Genomic DNA, 14,410 nt, shown 5'->3' with positions numbered 1-14,410 from the left:
CAGACATATATTTTACATCAAAGTCTTTGGCTATTTCTTCTGTCACTCACAATGTAAATATCTAAGTGATAGCACTTGTAGTTTTTGAGTTAGGGACGTTTGTTCAACATTACTGCTTTACAGTATTTTGACTACTTTAAACAACTTTTTCTTTTTACACTTGCAGTATTTAAACTGTAGTACCTCCCACAATTTTCACACTACATACTTATATATCAAACTCTTCACATCCTTCTTCTGTGTATCACAATGTAAATATCTAAGTGATGGGATTTGTAGTTTTTGAGATATGGATGTTTGTTCGACACCAGTGCTATATTGTGTGTGCCTTTTTTGAACAGATTTTGTCTTTCAACCTTCAATCACTTCCACAACTTTAACATTACATACATATGTTATATATTAAACTCTTCAGCTACTTCTGCTCTCACTCACAATATAAATATATAAGCAATATGATGTATAGTTTTTGAGTTATTAACGTTTGTTCGACACTAGGGCTCCACTCTGTCACACTACTTTCTGTTCCACTGCTGCTCTCTTACACATGCAGCTCTTCTCCACTTGTCCTTTTTTCACTCTTCTCCATTTTAACATGTCTTTTACATATTTTCATACCTTTTTACTTGTTAGTATTATTACATTTTAGTACATTTCTAACATTACTACTTGTCACTGCCTTCTTACTCTTCCTACTTTTCATACTACTAGTACCTTCCAGCATTTCTCTCACTCACGTTGTTGGACACACAAACTGCCACATTTCCCACAGTTTTAACATTACATACACATATACTTTGGTTCAGCCGTTTCAATTTGATACACGGTCAGTCATGTTAAGAAACACGCACACGGACACGCCGACACACACACGTGCCTACACACACCACATATGCTAGGTATTCGTTACTATGGGTTGTCACGAGCAACAGTTTGCACGTTCAGCAATCACACGCATTTTCTCCAGAAAATGCACCTTTCTAGTATTGCAGATAATATTCCCCACCGTACATTTCTTCGGCACCTAACTCCTTCCACATACTTTCACCTAGAGACTCCGTTCAAACTTTCCACTGTTCGGCTTCTTTAGGAGATGCGTGCTTGTATTTTTATAAGCAATCTGATTTCTACTTTTTAAAATATTCTACTTTTTTCTATTTTTCTGTTTTACAATGTAAGTCTATGGGAGGACTGTTCAAACGCTAGAGTGCGTGATGTCATCACGCACTCTAGCAGATTCTACAGACTGTAGAGGCTGTGATTTTTACTAAATATTCAATTTTCTTAAACTGTCATCACTCCCACAACATTCACACTACATCCACATATTAGATATCAAACTGTTCTGCTACTTCTTCTGCCACTCACAATGTCAATATTTAACTCATAGCTTTTATACTTTTTGAGTTAGGGACGTTTGTTCAACACTAGTGCAAAACTGTGTTTTACAGTACTTTTCTCTCCTTTGAACAGCCTTGTCTTGTACACTTTTCTAAACTGTCACTATTCCCACAATTTTCACACTACAGACATATATTTTACATCAAAGTCTTTGGCTATTTCTTCTGTCACTCACAATGTAAATATCTAAGTGATAGCACTTGTAGTTTTTGAGTTAGGGACGTTTGTTCAACATTACTGCTTTACAGTATTTTGACTACTTTAAACAACTTTTTCTTTTTACACTTGCAGTATTTAAACTGTAGTACCTCCCACAATTTTCACACTACATACTTATATATCAAACTCTTCACATCCTTCTTCTGTGTATCACAATGTAAATATCTAAGTGATGGGATTTGTAGTTTTTGAGATATGGATGTTTGTTCGACACCAGTGCTATATTGTGTGTGCCTTTTTTGAACAGATTTTGTCTTTCAACCTTCAATCACTTCCACAACTTTAACATTACATACATATGTTATATATTAAACTCTTCAGCTACTTCTGCTCTCCCTCACAATGTAAATATATAAGCAATATGATGTATAGTTTTTGAGTTATTAACGTTTGTTTGACGCTAGTGTTCCACTCTATTTCACAGTAGTTTCTGCTGCTCTCTTACACATGCAGCTCTTCTGCTTATTTCACTCTTCTCCATTTTAACATGTCTTTTACATATTTTCATACCTTTTTACTTGTTAGTATTATTACATTTTAGTGCATTTCTAACATTATTACTTGTCACTGCCTTCCTACTCTTCATACTACTAGTACCCTCCAGCTTTTCACATAACCCTTCCTACTAACTATCTGTCCTGATGCCCTTCACCTTCATAGTCTTCCTACCAACTGCACATTTTTATACCTCTTTACTTCTTAGTACTGTTAAATTTTAGTACATTTCTAACTATTACTTGTCACCTTCGTATTTTCTGTTTTTTCAAATGAATATATATACACTCTTCATGCGTCATACTTCTTGTACCTTCCAGCTTTTCACATAAGCCTTCCTACTCTTCCTACCAACTGCACATTTTTTATACCTTTTTACTTCTTAGTATTGTTACATTTTAATATATTTTAGTACATTTCCACTCTTTTTCACAGTAGTTTCTGCTGCACTGCTGCTCTCTTACACATGCAGTTCTTCTGCTTATTTCACTCTTCTCCATTTCAACATGTCTTTTACATATTTTCATACCTTTTTTACTTCTTAGTATTATTACATTTTAGTACATTTCTAACATTATTACTTGTCACTTTCGTATTTTCTGTTTTTTCTACTGAATATATACCTACTCTTCATATTATTCATACTTCTTGTACCTTCCAGCTTTTATATATAAGCACACATGCAGCTCTATTTCCTACTTTTCCTACTGTTCATACTACTAGTACCTTAGTATATTTTAGTACATTTCCACTCTTTTTCACAGTAGTTTCTGCTGCTCTCTTACACATGCAGCTCTTCTGCTTATTTCACTCTTCTCCATTTCAACATGTCTTTTACATATTTTCATACCTTTTTTACTTGTTAGTATTATTACATTTTAGTACATTTCTAAAATTATTACTTGTCACTGCCTTCCTACTCTTCATACTACTAGTACCTTCCAGCTTTTCACATAAGCCTTCCTACTCTTCCTACCAGCTGCACATTTTTATACCTTTTTACTTCTTAGTATTGTTACATTTTAGTATATTTTAGTACATTTCCACTCTATTTCACAGTAGTTTCTGCTGCTCTGCTGCTCTCTTACACATGCAGCTCTTGTGCTTATTTCACTCTTCTCCATTTCAACATGTCTTTTACATATTTTCATACCTTTCTTACTTTTGTACTTATTATTATGAAATTTTAGTACATTTCTAACATTATTATTTATCACTTTGACACTCATTACAGCTTCACAGAAGTGTTTTAAACTGCCACATTTCTCACAGTTTTAACATTACATACACGTATTATACTTTGCTTCAGCCGTTTCAGTTTGAACAGACGATCCACAGTCATGTTCAAAAACACGCGCGCAGACACACACACACACACACATACACACACACACACATACAGCTGCTGGTACGTACACATCCACCCGCACGCACACGCACACACACACACACACACACAGAAATATGTGACATAGATACAGCCATAGGATAAGAAAGAGGGAAAGAGGAGAGTGATAGACCAGTCACAGACAGCCAACAGAAAGGGTGAGCTGTACCCACACTAAACTGCACCAGTGCCACAGTTTGCACACTCAGCAATCACACGCATTTTCTCCAGAAAATGCACCTTTCTAGTTGTGTGATTGCTGACTCAGCAATCACAGGTATAATATTCCCACTATTTATTATTGTGTGATTGCTGACTCAGCAATCACAGGTATAATATTCCCACTATTTATTATTATTATTATTATTATTATTATTATTATTATTAATCCGTACACTTTTTTGGCACCTATCTACTCCTTCATACTTTTAGCTAGAAACTCCGTTCAAACTTTAAAATGTTCAGCTTGTTTAGGACATAGGCGCGTGTATTCAACTTTTTGATATCTATTCTACTTTTTAAACTATTCTACTTTTTTCTACTTTTTTTTACAATGGAAGTCTATGGGCGGAATGTTAAAACCATGCCCTCTTTGAACTCTAACTACTCTTTCATACTTTAAGCTATTAACTCCATTCAAACTTTAAACGGGTCACCACTTTTAGTACTTTATCACTTTAATTCAGCTTTTTCATACCTTTTGTACTTTTTGAGTAATCGCAGTTTACGTTTTATACTTTTTTCAACCTTTATAATGGGACCCTATGGAGCTACGCTAGAGTGCGTGATGTCACAATTCACTCTAGCAGATTTTACAGGCTGCACTTTTTACTAAATTCACACATTTTAAAACTGTGACAGTTCACACAACTTTAATACTACATACACATATTATACATCAAACCCTTCAGCTGCTTCTGCTCTCACTCACAATGTCAATATATAAGCGATGCGATGTATACTTTTTGAGATATTAACGTTTGTTTGACACTAGTGTTCCAGTCTTTTTCACAGTAGTTTCTGCTGCTCTGCTGCTCTCTTACACATGCAGCTGTTCTGCTTATTTCACTCTTCTCCATTTCAACATATCTTTAACATATTTTCATACCTTTTTTACTTGTTAGTATTAATACATTTTAGTACATTTTTAACATTATTACTTGTCACTGCCTTCCTACTCTTCATACTACTAGTACCCTCCAGCTTTTCACATCAACCTTCCTACTAACTATCTGTCCTGATGCCTGGATAGTTTGTTCGCCTTCCTACTCTTCCTACCAACTACATATTTTTATACCTTTTTGCTTCTTAGTATTGTTACATTTTAGTACATTTTAGTACATTTCCACTCTTTCACAGTAGTTTCTGCTGCTCTGCTGCTCTCTTACACATGCAGCTCTTGTGCTTATTTCACTCTTCTCCATTTCAACATGTCTTTTACATATTTTCATACCTTTTTTACTTATTAGTATTATTACATTTTAGTACATTTCTAAAATTATTACTTGTCACTGCCTTCCTACTCTTCATACTACTAGTACCTTCCAGCTTTTCACATAAGCCTTCCTACTCTTCCTACCAGCTGCACATTTTTATACCTTTTTACTTCTTAGTATTGTTACATTGTAGTATATTTTAGTACATTTCCACTCTATTTCACAGTAGTTTCTGCTGCTCTCTTACACATGCAGCTCTTCTGCTTATTTCACTCTTCTCCATTTCAACGTGTCTTTTACATACTTTCATACCTTTTTTACTTCTTAGTATTATTACATTTTAGTACATTTCTAACATTATTACTTGTCACTGCCTTCCTACTCTTCATACTACCAATACCTTCCAGCTTTTCACATAAGCCTTCCTACTAACAGAAAGTTCTTTTAGCCTTCGTAGTCTTCCTACCAACTACATATTTTTATACCTTTTTACTTCTTAGTACTGTTACATTTTAGTATATTTTAGTACATTTCCACTCTTTTTCACAGTAGTTTCTGCTGCACTGCTGCTCTCTTACATATGCAGCTCTTGTGCTTATTTCACTCTTCTCCATTTCAACATGTCTTACATATTTTCATACCTTTTTTACTTCTTAGTATTATTACATTTTAGTACATTTCTAACATTATTACTTATCACTTGGACACTCATTACAACTCCTTCAAAGAAGTGTTTTAAACTGCCACATTTCCCACAGTTTTAACATTACATACACATATTATGCTTTGGTTCAGCCGTTTCAATTTGAACAGACGATCCACGGTCAGTCATGTTAAGAAACACGCACACGCCCACACACACACACGTGTCTACACACACCACATATGCTAGGTATTCGTTACTATGGGCTGTCATGAGCAACAGTTTGCACGCTCAGCAATCACACGCATTTTCTCCAGAAAATGCACCTTTCTAGTTATTATTATTATTATTATTATTAATCCGTACACTTTTTTGGCACCTATCTACTCCTTCATACTTTTAGCTAGAAACTCCGTTCAAACTTTAAAATGTTCAGCTTGTTTAGGACATAGGCGCGTGTATTCAACTTTTTGATATCTATTCTACTTTTTAAACTATTCTACTTTTTTCTACTTTTTTTTACAATGGAAGTCTATGGGCGGAATGTTAAAACCATGCCCTCTTTGAACTCTAACTACTCTTTCATACTTTAAGCTATTAACTCCATTCAAACTTTAAACGGGTCACCACTTTTAGTACTTTATCACTTTAATTCAGCTTTTTCATACCTTTTGTACTTTTTGAGTAATCGCAGTTTACGTTTTATACTTTTTTCAACCTTTATAATGGGACCCTATGGAGCTACGCTAGAGTGCGTGATGTCACAATTCACTCTAGCAGACTTTACAGGCTGCACTTTTTACTAAATTCACACATTTTAAAACTGTGACAGTTCACACAACTTTAATACTACATACACATATTATACATCAAACCCTTCAGCTGCTTCTGCTCTCACTCACAATGTCAATATATAAGCGATGCGATGTATACTTTTTGAGATATTAACGTTTGTTTGACACTAGTGTTCCAGTCTTTATCACAGTAGTTTCTGCTGCTCTGCTGCTCTCTTACACATGCAGCTGTTCTGCTTATTTCACTCTTCTCCATTTCAACATGTCTTTAACATATTTTCATACCTTTTTTACTTCTTAGTATTATTACATTTTAGTACTTTTCTAACATTATTACTTGTCACTGCCTTCTTACTCTTCATACTACTAGTACCTTCCAGCTTTTCACATAAGCCTTCCTACTCTTCCTATCAACTGCATACTTTTATACCTTTTTACTTCTTAGTATTATTACATTTTAGTACATTTCTAAAATTATTACTTGTCACTGCCTTCCTACTCTTCATACTACTAGTACCTTCCAGCTTTTCACATGAGCCTTCTTACTCTTCCTACCAACTGCATATTTTCATACCTTTTTACTTATTAGTATTATTACATTTTAGTACATTTCTAACATTATTACTTGTCACTGCCTTCTTACTCTTCATACTACTAGTACCTTCCAGCTTTTCACATAAGCCTTCCTACTCTTCCTATCAACTGCATATTTTTATACCTTTTTACTTCTTAGTATTATTACATTTTAGTACATTTCTAAAATTATTACTTGTCACTGCCTTCCTACTCTTCATACTACTAGTACCTTCCAGCTTTTCACATAAGCCTTCCTACTCTTCCTACCAGCTGCACATTTTTATACTTTTTTACTTCTTAGTATTGTTACATTTTAGTATATTTTAGTACATTTCCACTCTATTTCACAGTAGTTTCTGCTGCACTCTTACACATGCTGCTCTTCTGCTTATTTCACTCTTCTCCATTTCAACATGTCTTTTACATATTTTCATACCTTTTTTACTTCTTAGTATTATTACATTTTAGTACATTTCTAACATTATTACTTGTCACTTTCGTATTTTCTGTTTTTTCTACTGAATATATATCCACTCTTCTTACTATTCATACTTCTTGTACCTTTCAGCTTTTATATATAAGCCTTCCTACTCTTCCTACTGTTCATACTACTTGTACCTTCCAGCTTTTCACATAAACCTTCCTACTCTTCCTACCAACTGCACATTTTTATACCTTTTTACTTCTTAGTATTGTTACATTTTAGTATATTTTAGTACATTTCCACTCTTTTTCACAGTATTTTCTGCTGCACTCTTACACATGCAGCTCTTGTGCTTATTTCACTCTTCTTCATTTCAACATGTCTTTTACATATTTTCATACCTTTTTTACTTGTTAGTATTATTACATTTTAGTACATTTCTAACATTATTACTTGTCACTGCCTTCTTACTCTTCATACTACTAGTATTTTCCAGCTTTTCACATAAGCCCTCCTACTCTTCCTATCAACTGCATATTTTTATACCTTTTTACTTCTAAGTAAAAAGCCCACGCCCACATGTGCCTACACACACCACATATGCTAGGTATTCGTTACTATGGGCTGTCACGAGCAACAGTTTGCACGCTCAGCAATCACACGCATTTTCTCCAGAAAATGCACCTTTCTAGTATTGCAGATAATATTCCCCACCGTACATTTCTTCGGCACCTAACTCCTTCCACATACTTTCACCTAGAGACTCCGTTCAAACTTTCCACTGTTCGGCTTCTTTAGGAGATGCGTGCTTGTATTTTTATAAGCAATCTGATTTCTACTTTTTAAAATATTCTACTTTTTTCTATTTTTCTATTTTACAATGTAAGTCTATGGGAGGATTGTTCAAATGCTAGAGTGCGTGATGTCATCACACACTCTAGCAGACTCTACAGACTGCAGAGGCTGTGATTGTCACTAAATATTCAATTTACTTAAACGGTCATGACTCCCACAACTTTCACACTACATCCACATATTAGATATCAAACTGTTCAGCTACTTCTTCTGCCACTCACAATGTCAATATCTAACTCATAGCTTTTATACTTTTTGAGTTAGGGACGTTTGTTCAACACTAGTGCAAAACTGTGTTTTACAGTACTTTTCTCTCCTTTGAACAGCCTTGTCTTGTACACTTTTCTAAACTGTCACTATTCCCACAATTTTCACACTACAGACATATATTTGACATCAAAGTCTTTGGCTATTTCTTCTGTCACTCACAATGTAAATATCTAAGTGATAGCACTTGTAGTTTTTGAGTTAGGGACGTTTGTTCAACACTACTGCTTTACAGTCTTTTGACTACTTTAAACAGCTTTTTCTTTTTACACTTGCAGTATTTAAACTGTAGTACCTCCCACAATTTTCACACTACGTACTTATATTATATATCAAACTCTTCACATACTTCTTCCGTGTATCACAATGTAAATATCTAAGTGATGGGATTTGTAGTTTTTGAGATATGGATGTTTGTTCGACACCAGTGCTATATTGTGTGTGCCTTTTTTGAACAGATTTTGTCTTTTAACCTTCAATCACTTCCACAACTTTAACATTACATATATATGTTATATATTAAACTCTTCAGCTACTTCTGCTCTCACTCACAATGTAAATATATAAGCAATATGATGTATAGTTTTTGAGTTATTAACGTTTGTTCGACACTAGGGCTCCACTCTGTCACACTATTTTCTGTTCCACTGCTGCTCTCTTACACATGCAGCTCTTCTCCACTTTTTTCACTCTTCTCCATTTTAACATGTCTTTTACATATTTTCATACTTGCCACTTTCTTACTTTCTGTTTTTTTCTACTGAATATATACCTACTCTTCATACCTGCTATTCATACTCCTTATTCCTTTCAGATTTTACAAAATAGTCTTCCTACTATCTCCTTCCACCTTTTACACATAAGCCTTCCTACATATTCTCTTACTTTTGTACTTGTTAGTATTATGAAATTTTAGTACATTTCTAACATTATTACTTATCACTTTGACAGTCATTACAGCTCCTTCACAGAAGTGTTTTAAACTGCCACATTTCTCACAGTTTTAACATTACATACACATATTATACTTTGCTTCAGCCGTTTCAGTTTGAACAGATGATCCACAGTCATGTTCAAAAACACACACACACACACACACACATACAGCTGCTGGTACGTACACATCCACGCCCACGCACACACACACACAGACAGAAATATGTGACATAGATACAGCCATAGGATAAGAAAGAGGGAAAGAGGAGAGTGATAGACCAGTCACAGACAGCCAACAGAAAGGGTGAGCTGTACCCACACTAAACTGCACCAGTATGCCACAGTTTGCACTCTCAGCAATCACACGCATTTTCTCCAGAAAATGCACCTTTCTAGTATTGCAGATAATATTCCCCACCGTACATTTCTTCGGCACCTAACTCCTTCCACATACTTTCACCTAGAGACTCCGTTCAAACTTTCCACTGTTCGGCTTCTTTAGGAGATGCGTGCTTGTATTTTTATAAGCAATCTGATTTCTACTTTTTAAAATATTCTACTTTTTTCTATTTTTCTATTTTACAATGTAAGTCTATGGGAGGACTGTTCAAATGCTAGAGTGCGTGATGTCATCACACACTCTAGCAGACTCTACAGACTGTAGAGGCTGTGATTTTCACTAAATATTCAATTTTCTTAAACGGTCATGACTCCCACAACTTTCACACTACATCCACATATTAGATATCAAACTGTTCAGCTACTTCTTCTGCCACTCACAATGTCAATATCTAAGCCATAATGTTTATACTTTTTGAGTTAGGGCTGTTTGTTCAACACTAGTGCAAAACTGTGTTTTACAGTACTTTTCTCTCCTTTGAACAGCCTTGTCTTGTACACTTTTCAAAGCTGTCACTATTCCCACAATTTTCACACTACAGACATATATTTTACATCAAAGTCTTTGGCTATTTCTTCTGTCACTCACAATGTAAATATCTAAGTGATAGCACTTGTAGTTTTTGAGTTAGGGACGTTTGTTCAACACTACTGCTTTACAGTCTTTTGACTACTTTAAACAGCTTTTTCTTTTTACACTTGCAGTATTTAAACTGTAGTACCTCCCACAATTTTCACACTACATACTTATATTATATATCAAACTCTTCACATACCTCTTCTGTGTATCACAATGTAAATATCTAAGTGATGGGATTTGTAGTTTTTGAGATATGGATGTTTGTTCGACACCAGTGCTATATTGTGTGTGCCTTTTTTGAACAGATTTTGTCTTTTAACCTTCAATCACTTCCACAACTTTAACATTAAATACATATGCTATATATTAAACTCTTCAGCTACTTCTGCTCTCACTCACAATGTAAATATATAAGCAATATGATGTATAGTTTTTGAGTTATTAACGTTTGTTCGACACTAGGGCTCCACTCTACTACTACCACTACTTTCTGTTCCACTGCTGCTCTCTTACACATGCAGCTCTTCTCCACTTGTCCTTTTTTCACTCTTCTCCATTTCAACATGTCTTTTACATATTTTCATACCTTTTTACTTGTTAGTATTATTACATTTTAGTACATTTCTAACATTACTACTTGTCACTGCCTTCGTACTCTTCCTACTTTTCATACTACTAGTACCTTCCAGCATTTCTCTCACTCACGTTGTTGGACACACAAACTGCCACATTTCCCACAGTTTTAACATTACATACACATATACTTTGGTTCAGCCGTTTCAATTTGATACACGGTCAGTCATGTTAAGAAACACGCACACGGACACGCCGACACACACACGTGCCTACACACACCACATATGCTAGGTATTCGTTACTATGGGTTGTCACGAGCAACAGTTTGCACGTTCAGCAATCACACGCATTTTCTCCAGAAAATGCACCTTTCTAGTTGTGTGATTGCTGACTCAGCAATCACAGGTATAATATTCCCACTATTTATTATTATTATTATTATTATTATTATTATTAATCCGTACACTTTTTTGGCACCTATCTACTCCTTCATACTTTTAGCTAGAAACTCCGTTCAAACTTTAAAATGTTCAGCTTGTTTAGGACATAGGCGCGTGTATTCAACTTTTTGATATCTATTCTACTTTTTAAACTATTCTACTTTTTTCTACTTTTTTTTACAATGGAAGTCTATGGGCGGAATGTTAAAACCATGCCCTCTTTGAACTCTAACTACTCTTTCATACTTTAAGCTATTAACTCCATTCAAACTTTAAACGGGTCACCACTTTTAGTACTTTATCACTTTAATTCAGCTTTTTCATACCTTTTGTACTTTTTGAGTAATCGCAGTTTACGTTTTATACTTTTTTCAACCTTTATAATGGGACCCTATGGAGCTACGCTAGAGTGCGTGATGTCACAATTCACTCTAGCAGACTTTACAGGCTGTACTTTTTACTAAATTCACACATTTTAAAACTGTGACAGTTAACACAACTTTAATACTACATACACATATTATACATCAAACCCTTCAGCTACTTCTGCTCTCACTCACAATGTCAATATATAAGCGATGCGATGTATACTTTTTGAGATATTAATGTTTGTTTGACACTAGTGTTCCAGTCTTTTTCACAGTAGTTTCTGCTGCTCTGCTGCTCTCTTACACATGCAGCTGTTCTGCTTATTTCACTCTTCTCCATTTCAACATGTCTTTTACATATTTTCATACCTTTTTTACTTGTTAGTATTATTACATTTTAGTACATTTCTAAAATTATTACTTGTCACTGCCTTCCTACTCTTCATACTACTAGTACCTTCCAGCTTTTCACATAAGCCTTCCTACTCTTCCTACCAGCTGCACATTTTTATACCTTTTTACTTCTTAGTATTGTTACATTTTAGTATATTTTAGTACATTTCCACTCTATTTCACAGTAGTTTCTGCTGCTCTCTTACACATGCAGCTCTTCTGCTTATTTCACTCTTCTCCATTTCAACGTGTCTTTTACATACTTTCAAACCTTTTTTACTTCTTAGTATTATTACATTTTAGTACATTTCTAACATTATTACTTGTCACTGCCTTCCTACTCTTCATACTACCAGTACCTTCCAGCTTTTCACATAAGCCTTCCTACTAACAGAAAGTTTTTTTAGCCTTCGTAGTCTTCCTACCAACTACATATTTTTATACCTTTTTACTTCTTAGTACTGTTACATTTTAGTACATTTTAGAACATTCCCACTCTATTTCACAGTATTTTCTGCTGCAGTCCTCCTCTCTTACACATGCAGCACTTGTGCTTATTTCACTCTTCTTCATTTCAACATGTCTTTTACATATTTTCATACCTTTTTTACTTGTTAGTATTATTACATTTTAGTACATTTCTAACATTATTACTTGTCACTGCCTTCCTACTCTTCATACTACTAGTACCTTCCAGCTTTTCACATAAGCCTTCCTACTAACAGATAGTTTGTTAGCCTTCGTAGTCTTCCTACCAACTACATATTTTTATACCTTTTTACTTCTTAGTACTGTTACATTTTAGTACATTTCTAACATTATTACTTGTCACTTTCGTATTTTCTGTTTTTTTCAACTGAATATATATCTACTCTTCATACCTGCTATTCATACTCCTTGTACCTTCCAGATTTTACAAAATAGTCTTCCTACTATCTCCTTCCACCTTTTACACATAAGCCTCCCTACATATTTTCTTACTTTTGTACTTGTTACTATTATGAAATTTTAGTACATTTCTAACATTATTACATATCACTTTGACACTCATTACAGCTCCTTCACAGAAGTGTTTTAAACTGCCACATTTCTCACAGTTTTAACATTACATACACATATTATACTTTGGTTCAGCCGTTTCAATTTGAACAGACGATCCACGGTCAGTCATGTTAAGAAACACGCACACGCCCACGCCCACACGTGCCTACACACACCACATATGCTAGGTATTCGTTACTATGGGCTGTCACGAGCAACAGTTTGCACACTCAGCAATCACATGCATTTTCTCCAGAAAATGCACCTTTCTAGTTGTGTGATTGCTGACTCAGCAATCACAGGTATAATATTCCCACTATTTATTATTATTATTATTATTATTATTATTAATCCGTACACTTTTTTGGCACCTATCTACTCCTTCATACTTTTAGCTAGAAACTCCGTTCAAACTTTAAAATGTTCAGCTTGTTTAGGACATAGGCGCGTGTATTCAACTTTTTGATATCTATTCTACTTTTTAAACTATTCTACTTTTTTCGACTTTTTTTTACAATGGAAGTCTATGGGCGGAATGTTAAAACCATGCCCTCTTTGAACTCTAACTACTCTTTCATACTTTAAGCTATTAACTCCATTCAAACTTTAAACGGGTCACCACTTTTAGTACTTTATCACTTTAATTCAGCTTTTTCATACCTTTTGTACTTTTTGAGTAATCGCAGTTTACGTTTTATACTTTTTTCAACCTTTATAATGGGACCCTATGGAGCTACGCTAGAGTGCGTGATGTCACAATTCACTCTAGCAGACTTTACAGGCTGCACTTTTTACTAAATTCACACATTTTAAAACTGTGACAGTTCACACAACTTTAATACTACATACACATATTATACATCAAACCCTTCAGCTGCTTCTGCTCTCACTCACAATGTCAATATATAAGCGATGCGATGTATACTTTTTGAGATATTAACGTTTGTTTGACACTAGTGTTCCAGTCTCTTTCACAGTAGTTTCTGCTGCTCTGCTGCTCTCTTACACATGCAGCTGTTCTGCTTATTTCACTCTTCTCCATTTCAACATATCTTTAACATATTTTCATACCTTTTTTACTTGTTAGTATTAATACATTTTAGTACATTTTTAACATTATTACTTGTCACTGCCTTCCTACTCTTCATACTACTAGTACCCTCCAGCTTTTCACATCAGC

The sequence above is a fragment of the Centroberyx gerrardi genome, chromosome 23 (genome assembly GCF_048128805.1).
Source record: "Centroberyx gerrardi isolate f3 chromosome 23, fCenGer3.hap1.cur.20231027, whole genome shotgun sequence".
Taxonomy (NCBI): domain Eukaryota; kingdom Metazoa; phylum Chordata; class Actinopteri; order Beryciformes; family Berycidae; genus Centroberyx; species Centroberyx gerrardi.
The sequence above is the reverse complement of the archived record's forward strand: the minus strand, read 5'-3'. Positions refer to the sequence as shown.